This window comes from Triticum aestivum, chromosome 7A (genome assembly GCF_018294505.1).
Source record: "Triticum aestivum cultivar Chinese Spring chromosome 7A, IWGSC CS RefSeq v2.1, whole genome shotgun sequence".
NCBI lineage: Eukaryota > Viridiplantae > Streptophyta > Magnoliopsida > Poales > Poaceae > Triticum > Triticum aestivum.
The window spans coordinates 395,742,191-395,755,012 of NC_057812.1; the positions used below are offsets into that span (position 1 = coordinate 395,742,191).

The 12,822-nt window shown below is 44.5% G+C and overlaps 1 long non-coding RNA gene across 1 annotated transcript; it reads right to left on the reverse strand.

The window, feature by feature from the left end:
* Positions 1-5,652: 5,652 nt before the first annotated feature.
* On the reverse strand, positions 5,653-6,639 carry LOC123147083 (uncharacterized). Its single transcript, XR_006473048.1, has 2 exons — positions 6,320-6,639; positions 5,653-6,237 (listed from the first exon to the last, which is right to left on the reverse strand). It is a non-coding gene; the product is annotated as an uncharacterized lncRNA (long non-coding RNA).
* Positions 6,640-12,822: the final 6,183 nt, after the last annotated feature.

Below are 12,822 nucleotides of genomic sequence, written 5' to 3' on the forward strand. Positions count from 1 at the left end.
AATCAAAAAGAAAATGATGGTTTTACAATATCTCATTCCTGACAACTTGTGAAACATGAAACATGAAGGGAAAATTGTCAAAAATGACATACCACCATCTCAAACGATAAGGTAGGAAGAATTGCACTTTGGAATGAAAGATGAAGAACGCTTGAACTCCTCAAAACAAGACATCTATTGAACACCATGTTTATTTTTTAGGGTATAACTTGGTGGATCTTCACTCCGAGAGAAATCTTGAAGAACAATTGAAGTATGAAAAAAATCCTTGATGAACCACCACGTAGAAACTCCATGAAGAACTCCGGTAATAAAAGGATGGCAGAAAGAAACAGAAGTTGAAAACATAAGGTGAAGCCTTGTGATAATTTAGATGGGGCTACGAAATGATATAATTGAAAGAGCTTGGAACTCTGGGAAAGAAAAGATGAAGCATCTCAAACTGAGAAATGTGACATGACGAACAACTCTGGAAATAAGAAACTAGATCACTTGGATGAAACTATAATAAGAATTACGTTATGCGCATCCTTCACCAATTTAAATTGATGACAAGCAACGGATTTGGCATACTACTTATTCTCGTAGAAAAGATTAAGAGAGATATAGCGCCAACTTGGGAAGGTCTTCACTGAACCACCGGTAGGATTTGGAAACAGCGAATGAATTGATATGATAACGAAGGAAGAGAAATCTTGAATGAACCACCGTAAGGATTGAAAATGAAAGTAGCAAATACAGAATTCACTGGGAAGAATTGGAAAACGAATGAAGATACTTGAGAGAATTTAGATGCAAGTGAACGAAGAGATCACAAGCTGATTAGAGGATATTTGAGCTATGCACCCGTAAGATTTGGAGAACGAGAGCTGAAAGCTGAGAATGAATAAACCCGAAATGATGGCCTTCGGAGAATCAAACTGAAAAGACTCTTGAATTGCTCCGGTAGGGTGAAAAGAATTCTCACAATCGAATACAATTATGAGAGGATATCATGAAGCTAGAACCACGAATCTTCGAGAGAACGGATAAGATTGAAGAAAACTCTTCTTCGGTCTTCAAAATCTGAGAATGACGACGAGATACGGCACCATGAATTATTCAGGTACTCCGGAATGAAGAATAGAAGGGTTAAGCCAACGATGGAAAGAATTTTAAAGATCTTGAAGAAAGACATATGACTGATGACAATCCATTCTTACGTCAAACTTGGAAAAGAATTTAAGAGTAACTCCGGAAAATTAGAAGAGTCAGGTAAGATCCAGGGAAAAGACCTGTGGGTTAGGGCCCACTCAAAAGATACACCGTCGAAAAGATTTCTTAGGAAGAGATAATGCACTGGTTGATTTGAACGTCTTGAATGAGGTAACAACCTCGAAATAGCTTGAAAGGAATAAGAACAAAAACTTGAATCTTCTAGGATATCTTCATGACTCCTGATAAGCATGAATAGCAAGAGGAGGATGATTAAGAAGTGCACCTTCATGAGAAAAACATTTAAAATGAGGAAAGGAATATGATAAACAAATCTTGAATTTAATCCATCGGAGAAGAAAAAGAGAACGAAGAATGATAAATCAAAGTTCCGTTGGTACCTTCCTGAGAATCACCGGATAAGAACATTGACGGAAAAGAATGGATAGGCTTCCCATCAATAAAAGGATACTTGATTAAGAAATCTGAATCCTTGAAGAAAAAGGGTGGGAGGGCGGGAAAACAAAGGCAACTTGGAGGCAGATGAAACAAATAACATTGAGAAGACTATGAGTTGATCTTGCAGATGGGAAAAATAATAGGATCATCTTGAAGAGAATCACACCGGTTGGAAATAATTGACATGACAACCTCGATGATCAATAGGGATTGGTATTCACATAGAAATATGAAAACACCGCTTAGGAAAGGTATGGAATCAACACTTGACTTCGAAGCAACACAAATACCAAAAACCAAAACAAAACAAAGGATTGGCTTGCAAAATAAGCCGGAAACAAACATATGATAGATCCCATGTCATATCATGTGTCTGTTGGAAAGATATTCTAGGAGCTACTTGAATTCCCACTTATAAACTCCTGAAATTTTCTGGTTATGCAATCAGGTGTTGGGGATACATGGCATAATATGTCACCCAAACTAACAATACCAACATCCAGCTGTATCCATCCTTCAACACATAACCAAGAAAACTTTGGAAATCGTTTACCTCAACCTTCGAATAGCATCCGTTATACGAGTTATGGCAATACACCTGAACTCCCGCCCCAGTACTGGGTGGCGTCGAGGTTATCTCACCAACAACTGCATAAAAGTGATTTTCGATGTCGGCGAACTCAGGTATTGCATAACTACAATGATAAAATTGTGACGACAACACCTCGGAGATCAACTCCCCGGGACACTGCCACAACCCCTAAATGTCAGGAGGCACAAAAACAATGTTCTCATCATAAAACCATCGGAACAATTCCAAGATGCCCCGTGATCCTAAATTTTTTTAGTGAAATTTGAGGAGAGAATAGTCAAAACTTATACGTCAGGAGGCCTCACCAGAGCGACGAAGGGACTGAGGAGTAAAAAGAATCCTACTCTCCGATATATATAATCCTAAGACTCAAAACATTTTGTTCTAGACTCAACAACGTCAGTGATTCGATCAAGCAGGGGGCTCCAAAGTCGGGGAAGGCTCTGATTACCAACTTGTAACGCCCCGGACACACCCGCCGGTGGTCGTTACTCATGGCGGGATCTAGACTAGCCCCACAGATCAGTACTAGTCTTTTCTGCGCACTTTGTCCTCACTCGTGCGCACCCGGGAGCAACTTCCTGGTCGGTCACCCATCCTGAAATTACTCCAAGCTGAGCACAGTTACAGTTGGAGTTCTCTCCGAATGGGCTTCCGGAAAAGAAGGAATTCCTTATTGATATGAGTAGTCTATCATCCCTCTTAAGCCAGGCTATCACATACACCCCCACTCAGCGGAACCGCCGTCCTCGTCGGGCCACAGGAACGTTCCCACTTGGCACATACGTCTTTGCATTCAGTCCGGTACATGTGCCATGTCGGGTGCCACGACGGGTCACAAATGTCATGAACAACATGACCGCGCACCTGTCCACAAACATCCGTGTAACTGCGAGGGTTGGCTCTGATACCAACTTGTAACACCCACAATGCGGCTATATCTCCCACGTGTCGGGGCATGACTTAGAGGTATAGCCGCATGGTAGGTTTGTTGCAAGAGGGGTAATATTCACACAATCCCATGTACTGAATAGAAAGGGATAGAGAGTTGGCTTATAATCGCCACTTCACACAAATACAAGTTAAACATACATCATCCAAATTACAAACAAGGTCCGACTATGGAACAAAAATAAAGGAAGACAACCCCAAATGCTAGATCGCATATCGCCCCAACTGGGCTCCACTACTAATCAACCGGAAAAAAACATAGTAACGACCCGAATCCTCGTCGAACTCCCACTTGAGTTCAGTAGCGTCCCTTGCACTAGCATCATCGGCACCTGCATCTGTTTGGAAGTATCTGTGAGTCACGGGGACTCAGCAATCTCACACCCTCGCGATCAAGACTATTTAAGCTTAAAGGTAGGAAAAGGGTTAGTGAGGTGGAGCTGCAGCAAGCACTAGCATATATGGTGGCTAACTTACGCAAATGAGAGCGAGAAGAGAAGCAAAGCACGGTCGAGAAGCTAATAGTGATCAAGAAGTGATCCTGAAGCTACTTACGTTCAAGCATAACACGAGACCGTGTTCTCTTCCCGGACTCTGCCGAAAAGAGACCATCACGGCTACACACGCGGTTGATTTATTTTAATTAAGTTAAGTGTCAAGTTTTCTACAACCGGATATTAACAAATTCCCATCTGCCCATAACCATGGGCACGACTTTCGGAAGTTGAAAACCCTACAGGGTGTCCCAACTTAGCCCATCACAAGCTCTCACGGTCAACGAAGGATATTCCTTCTCCTAGGAAGACTCGATTAGTCTTGGAATCCCAGTTACAAGACATTTCGACAATGGTAAAACAAGATCAGCAAAGCCACCCGATGTGCTGACAAATCGCGATAGGAGTTGCACGTATCTCATTCTCAGGGAAACACCGGATGAGACTAGCTATGAATAAAACCAACCCTCAAGTTTCCCCGAGGTGGTCCCATAGGCAGCTCATTTCGTACCAACACACAGAGGAGCACTGGCCCAGGGGGGTTAAAATAAAGATGACCCTCGGGCTCCAGAAACCCAAGGGAAAAAGGCTTAGGTTGTTAGGAAGATGTAAAACCAAGGTTGGGACTTGCTGGAGGAGTTTTATTGAAAGCAAACTGTCAAGAGGTTCCCATAACACCCAACCGCGTAAGGAACGCAAAATTAAGGAACATAACACCGGTATGACGGAAACTAGGGCGGCAAGAGTGGAACAAAACACGAGGCATAAGGCCGAGCCTTCCACCCTTTTACCAAGTATATAGATGCATTAAAGTAGACAAGATATAATAATGATATCCCAACAATATCCATGTTCCAACGAGGAACAAACTTCAACTTCACCTGCAACTAGAAACGCTATAAGAGGGGCTGAGCAAAGCAGTAACATAGCCAAACAACGGTTTGCTATGAAAGGTGGGTTAGAGGCTTGACATGGTAATATGGGAGGCATGATAAAGCAAGTGGTAGGTATCGCGGCATAGCAAAAGAGCAAACAACTATCAAGCAAATATAGAAGTGATTTCGAGGGTATGATCATCTTGCCTGAAATCCCACAAGGAAGAAGAACAATTCCATGAAGAAGACAAGCGGACATAGTCGAACGAATCCTCACAACTCCCGGAACGAAACCGAAACTAACGAGAGAAGCAACACGGAAAGAAGCAAGCAACATAGTAAACAACCATCACAAAATTGTGGCATGATGCATAACCAAGTATGATGCATGTCCGGTTTAATGAGGCATGTCATGGCAAAGTGCACAAACAAAACTACAAATTAATTGGAGCTCAATATGCAACGAGTTGCATATTGACGGAATACCACATCAATTATTTAGTTCACTCTCGGTTAGGTACTCAACAATATTAAATGTTGGTTAACATGGCAAGGGGTGAAGCATAACAAAACTATACTATCTAAACAATTTAAATGGGGCTGGATATAACAAGCAACAAATCCGGTAAATCCCCCTATGCATTTAGAAATTTAATGCAAACAACAATTTAGATATTCTTGGTGTTTTTATCATGATGCGGCTGACATGTGCAAGTTTTACGCAATGCTATGAAAAATGTTGACATGAGGATGATATGGGGCCTTTGGACGCCACGACAAAAAGAAAGGGATGTCATGGCGGCGAAAATGGAAACGGTGCCACGACAACGTTCTGATGATCCGACAACTAGTTGAGATGCTGGTGCAAGAAACAAATGGGAGATGTGCGGAATGTGCAAGATGTACGGGGAGTGATCCCGTATACCGGGTGTCCCACGAATCGGTGGCAAGGAAACGAGTGACAAAAGGGACACGATGCGACCACGGCCAAACAGGAGCATCTCATACAACACATCACAAACATTAGTCCACGAGTATCGTTCCGGCGGTTATACCTTCCAAGGGAGCATTCTCAGAGCGGTTCGAGTTCGTAGAGGAAGTAGTTGTTCTTGCGACAGTAGTGGAAGTAGGGGTACATGACGACGATAGAGGTACTCGCGATATTGGCGACGGTAGTGGTACATGTTTCAAAGAGGAACTTGGCGAATCCAAGTAACTTGGGGTCGACGGTAGTCTTTTGCGTTCATAATTGCATGAGTTTCCGTAGATGTTTGGGGTCACGGCGAGGAACTTGACGCATCCGAGGAATCCCGTGTAGTGGTACGCATTCCGTAGATGTTCTGGGCCGTCGGTAGAGGTACTTGGCGCTTGCGGTGTGTTGCTTGGGGCAACCAGTTGTACTTGTCAGGTTCCACACGGAGATGCATCGATGGATCTCCGACTCGTTTGGCGGTGGACGAACTTGGCGAAAACCACGAAGGCGGTCTTGGGCTTCCCTGGCTGCCGCGTCTTGGCAGTGACAAGAGGAGCGACGAGGCCAGCAGGCCGCAACCGAAGATGGCCGGAGGTCTGTGGGCGTCCAGATCAGGTGGACTCCTGGCTAGGCGACGACAATGGCAAGGCCGCCTGAGGCATGGGTTGGAGCAGTGCACCTGGGCGTCCATGGAAGGTCCTATAGAGAGAAACTAATAGAGAACTAGTGAAAGGAAAAGAAATGAAGGAGAGACAAGGAAAAGGAGGCATGATGGGGTGACCTGCTGGTGGAGGGCTCGAGTCCCTGGCGCAATAGAGAGGCAGGGAAGCAACGGGGCCGCAGTGACAATGGGACGGAGGTGGAGGCTCCAGCTCGGGAAGGTGCAGCGAGGAGAACCGGAACGAGAGGAAGGGAAGACCATGGATCTGGCACGATGCGTGGCCCCTCTGCGTGCGCTAGGAGAACCAGAGGGAGAGGGTCGAGGGAAACGGCAGGAGAGACAGGGGATCAAGCGGACTGGGGCGCTGCAAGGGAGATCGAAGAGAGGGAAAAGGGGATCGAGCGCGGCCTCCTGCTTCGATGCGAGCGTGAGCGGCGGCCTGGAGGAAGACAAGGGAGATGCCAGGGGTGCGCTAGGGTTAGGAGGGGCGGCTGGGCCTTGGGAGGCCGGCCCAGTGGAGAGGAAAACGGCCAAGGGCCTGCTGGGCTGCTCTCTCCTACTCTCTTTCTCATCTCTTTTTATTTGCAAAAAAACAACAAATAGCAAAGAAATAAATAAGAGAAAGAAAAGGTTGGAGAAGGAATTTGGGCACTGGGATAATTTCCCCGGACTCACAAATGTGCAAGGTCCATGAACAAAAGGAGTGGCCATGATTGCAAGAATTAAATTCAAAGTCATTTGAATTTAATTCAAAGGTTTGAACAAGGACTAGGAATTAGAAGTGTCCAAAAATGTTAAGATTTTCGGAGGCGCCTCAATAAATGGAGAAGGAATTGTCGGCAAGGTTTCGGGATCAACTCAAAGTAGAAAAGGCATGAGATTATTTCTGCAAGTGTGTTGTGATAATTCCAAATTAAAGGAATATTTGATATAGCTCCCTAATATTGGGAGGGTAAGTTATAAAGAGAATCACCATGTGAATTCCCTCGGTTTAAATGGACCAAAGTTCCATGCAATTTATTTAGTTGAGTTTTAAAACGGGTTGCATGATGACATGATGTAATACACATGATGCAATGATGAATGCAACGAACCAAACAAATCACACGACCAAACCCTGAAATCATGGAAGGCACCTGAAGCTCCGGTCTTGGGGCATCACAGCCAGGTACTTGTGCATGTATTACATTCAGGCAGAGGATGAACACCTCTATACTTTCAAGTAGACAAGTTATTTTGGCATTCTATCTTGCCGGTTCCCTTCGTTGCTGCCCCGAGGCTTGGCCTGTCGGGTTTAGCACTGTGGAAGGGAACCGGCCCCTCATTAAACCTTCTCTGCCAAATGCCACTTCAACCAGCGTGACGGAATCAACATTCGAATCAAAGGATGGGAGCACAAATGTTTCTATGGTGACAATGTTTTTCTATGCACAAGCTTTTCCTTCACAGAGATACTCTATGGATATTTCAAAGAAAACTTATCTGTCTGGCTTGTCGGGAATCGATATGTAAACTTGTTCCTATTTCTCCTTTTCGGAATCGAGTCCATGGCAAGAGACTTGTCGTTAGTACAGAGGAACGCATAGCAGCATATGATACCCCTTAAACGATCATGGCAAATTTATGATAAACTAAACATGCATGCAAGTTTTTAGGGCGCCAGCACTTTGTTTTATTATTTGTGCCAAGGGTCTGCACCTGGCTTTGTACAAAAGGGTTACATGCGCACCGACAAGGCTTGTACAAAAGGGTGGCTGCCGGGGCTGGGCCCGGCAGTCGTGCCTTAAGGGTAGAACTTGCGAAGATGCCCAATATTCCATGAGTTTTGCATTTTGATGCCATCTTCGGTCTCCAGACGGACTGCGCCAAGTCTGGTGACTCGTGCTACCTGGTAAGGGCCTTCCCACTTCGGCGTCAACTTGTTGGAACCCTTGGCGGACTGAACACGCCTAAGGAAAAGGTCGCCTTCCTCAAGGCTCCGCGTATGGATCCTGCGGCTATGATAGAGGAGCAAGGTTTGTTGGTAGCGTGCAACACGTACAGCAGCCCGGAGACAATATTCCTCAAGGAGCATGGCATCATCATGCCGGTGCTTCTCTCGCTCTACTTCGTCATAGGAAAATACTTGAGGTGACCCGTATATGAGTTCTGTGGGGAGCACTGCTTCTGCCCTATATACGAGGGAGAAGGGAGTCTGGCTGGTAGCTCGATTTGGTGTCGTACAGAGGGACCAAAGAACCACCAGCAGCTCGTCGATCTAGCGTCTGCCACACTTTTGCAACTTATCGAAAGTCCTTTTCTTCAGCACATGCAGGACTTCAGCGTTCATCCTCTCAGCTTGTGCGTTCCTCCTGGGATGAGCAACAGAGGCAAACGAAACCTGGCTTCCAAAGGTTTCATTGTATTGCATGAAGGCGCGACTTGTGAACTGGGTGCCGTTGTTAGTGATTACTCTAGTGGGTACTCCAAAATGGCACACCAATCCTTTCAAGAACTTGATAGCTGACTGTGTGGTTACCTTCCTCACTAGCTCCACTTCCGTCCACTTTGTAAAGTTGTCAATTGCAACATACAAGAACTTAAAGCTCCTGGTAGCACGGGGGAAGGGCCCAAGATGTTGAGCCCCCAGACCGCAAATGGCCATGACAAAGGGATCATCTCGAGAGATTGAGCAGGTTGATGGATGTTCTTGGAGTGGAACTGGCAGGCTTCACATCTGGTGACTAGCTCATTCGCATCTTGGAGGGCCGTGGACCGGTAGAAACCTTGCCAGAAAGCTTTTCCAACTAAGGCTCTTGATCCAATATGGGAGCCGCACACGCCTTTGTGTATTTCTGCTAACAGTTCCTACCCCTCTCCTCGGCAAAGGCACTTCAACTTCACATCGTTGGGACTTCTTTTATACAACGTGTCATCGACAAACTGATACAAACTGGCCCTTCGGGCTACTCTATCGGCTTCTTCTTGCTCCTCGTGAAGTTCTCCTATTTGGTGGTAGTGGACTATGTGCCATACCCTAGTTGGAGCTTGAGGCTCGGCAACAAGGACAAATGGCACCTCCTCGTACGTGGTAGCACATATCTCGACCGCAAGAACTTGTAGTTCGGCGGGAGGGTGCTGCTCACCATGCGAAGTAGAGTCATTCCCGGCAGCCTCTCTACCGGGGACTTCGGGAAGCCTTGCCGGGAGATGCTTGCCGGAGTCCATCTTCCTCCTTTTTCTGGCCATTATTGTCGGGGATACTGAGGGTTGAATCAGCTGGATAACAAAAGTTCCTGGTTCCACAGGGAGCTTTTGTGCAGCGCATTTTGACAAATGATCAACAATGCTATTTTCTGCACGTGGCACGTGCTCTATTTGCAATCCATCAAAATGCTCTCCTAGCTTCCTCAGTTCCTCAACATATGCCTCCATCAACGAGCTTTGGTAATCTTGTTTACTTGTCTTACTACGAGCTGGGAGTCTCCACGAATGATTCACTTCTTCATTCCATATTCAATTCCAATTCTGAGCCCGGCAAGGAGCCCCTCATATTCAGTAGTGTTATTGGTGACCTCGTCCTGGGGAAGTGCATATGAACCACATACTTGAGGTGTTCTCCGGTGGGTGCAACAAGAAGCACGCCAGCTCCTGCACCTTGTAACAAGAAAGCACCGTCGAAAATACATGATCCACTCTTGGGGTGTTTCCTTGCCGGGGCTAGCCGTCTCTGAAACTTCTTCATCCGGGGTGGGCGTCCATTTTGTGATGAACTCCGCCAGTGCCCTGCTCTGAATGGTTGAGGTACTCTCATACTTCAGACCAAAACTTGATAGCTCTATGCTACCTCTTTTAGCACTGCGTTGGTTTTCCCCGAAGAGGAAGGGATGATGCGACAAAGTAGCTTAAGTATTTCCCTCAGTTTTTGAGAACCAAGGTATCAATCCAGTAGGAGGCTACACGCAAGTCCCTCGTACCTGCACAAAACAAATAAATCCTTGCAACCAACGCAAATAGGGGTTGTCAATCCCTATAGGGCCACTTACGAGAGTGAGATCTGATAGATATGATAAGATAATATTTTTCGTATTTTTATGATAAAGATGCAAAGTAAAATAAAGGCAAAGTAAAATAGCAAAGTAAATAACTAAGTAGTAGGAGATTGATATGATAAAGATAGACCCGGGGGCCATAGGTTTCACTAGTGGCTTCTCTCGAGAGCATAAGTATTCTATGGTGGGTGAACAAATTACTGTTGAGCAATTGACAGAATTGAGCATAGTTATGAGAATATCTAGGTATGATCATGTATATAGGCATCACGTCCGAGACAAGTAGACCGACTCCTGCCTACATCTACTACTATTACTCCACTCATCAACCGCTATCCAGCATACATCTAGAGTATTAAGTTAAAAATAGAGTAACGCCTTAAGCAAGATGACATGATGTAGAGGGATAGACTCATGCAATATGAAGAAAACCCCATCTTGTTATCCTCGATGGCAACAATACAATACGTGCCTTGCTGCCCTTACTGTCACCGGGAAAGGACACCGCAAGATTGAACCCAAAGCTAAGCACTTCTCCCATTGCAAGAAAGATCAATCTAGTAGGCCAAACCAAACTGATAATTCGAAGAGACTCGCAAAGATAACCAATCATACATAAAAGAATTCAGAGAAGATTCAAATATTATTCATAGATAGACTTGATCATAAACCCACAATTCATCGGTCTCAACAAACACACCGCAAAAAGAAGATTACATCGAATAGATCTCCACAAGAGAGGGGGAGAACATTGTATTGAGATCCAAAAAGAGAGAAGAAGCCATCTAGCTACTAACTATGGACCCGTAGGTCTGAAGTAAACAACTCACACTTCATCAGAGAGGCTATGATGTTGATGTAGAAGCCCTCCGTGATCGATGCCCCCTCCGGCGGGGCTCCGAAACAGGCCCCAAGATGGGATCTCGTGGATACAGAAAGTTACGACGGTGGAATTAGGGTTTTGGATCTGTATCTGATCGTTTGGGGGTACGTGGGTATATATAGGAGGAAGAAGTACGTCGGTGGAGCAACAGGGGGCCCACGAGGGTGGAGGGCGCGCTTGGGGGGGGGGCAGGTGCGCCCCCTACCTCGTGACCTCCTGTTGATTGGCTTGACGTAGGGTCCAAGTCTCCTGAGTTGTATTCGGTGAGAAAATCACGTTCCCGAAGGTTTCATTCCGTTTGGACACCGTTTGATATTCCTTTTCTTCGAAACCCTAAAACAGGCAAAAAAACAGCAATTCTGGGCTGGGCCTCCGGTTAATAGGTTAGTCCCAAAAATAATATAAAATTGGATAATAAAGCCCGATAATGTCCAAAATAGTAGATAATATAGCACGGAGCAATCAAAAATTATAGATACGTTGGAGACGTATCAAGCATCCCCAAGCTTAATTCCTGCTCGTCCTCGAGTAGGTAAATGATAAAAACAGAATTTTTGATGCGGAGTGCTACTTGGCATAATTTTAATGTAATTCTTCTTAATTGTGGTATGAATATTCAGATCCGAAAGATTCAAGACAAAAGTTCATATTGACATAGAAAATAATAATACTTCAAGCATACTAACAAAGCAATTATGTCTTCTCAAAATAACATGGCTAAAGAAAGTTATCCCTACAAAATCATATAGTCTGGCTAGGCTCTATATTCACGACATAAAATATTTAAATCATGCACAACCCTGATGACAAGCCAAGCAATTGTTTCATACTTTTGACATTCTCAAAACTTTTTCAATCTTCACGCAATACATGAGCGTGAGCCATGGATATAGCACTATAGGTGGAATAGAGTGGTGGTTGTGGAGAAGACAAAAATGGGAAGATAGTCTCACATCAACTAGGCATATCAACGGGCTATGGAGATGCCGATCAATAGATATCAATGTGAGTGAGTAGGGATTGCCATGCTACGGATGCACTAGAGCTATAAGTATATGAAAGCTCAATAAAAGAAACTAAGTGGGTGTGCATCCAACTTGCTTGCTCATGAAGACCTAGGGCAATTTTGAGGAAGCCCGTCATTGGAATATACAAGCCAAGTTCTAAAATGAAAAATTCCCACTAGTATATGAAAGTGATAACATGAGAGACTCTCTACTATGAAGATCATGGTGCTACTTTGAAGCACAAGTATGGTAAAAGGATAGTAACATTGTCTGTTCTCTCTTTTTCCCTTATTTTTTTTTCTTTTCTCTTTTTTTCCTTTTTTATTTGGGCCTTTTATTTTTTTATGGCATCTTTTCTTTCTTTTTTATTATTATTTTCCGTCCGGAGTGTCATCCGGACTTGTGGGGGAATCATAGTCTCCATCATCCTTTCCTCACTTGGGACAATGCTCTAATAATGATGATCATCCACTTTTATTTTTCTTACAACTCAATAATTACAACTCGATACTTAGAACAAGATACGACTCTATATGAATGCCTCCGGCAGTGTACCAGGATACGCAATGATGCATGAGTGACAAGTATGAAAGAATTATGAACGGTGGCTTTGCCACAAATACTATGTCAACTACATGATCATGCTAAGCAATATGACAATGATGGAGTGTGTCATAAACGGAACGGTGGAAAGCTGCATGG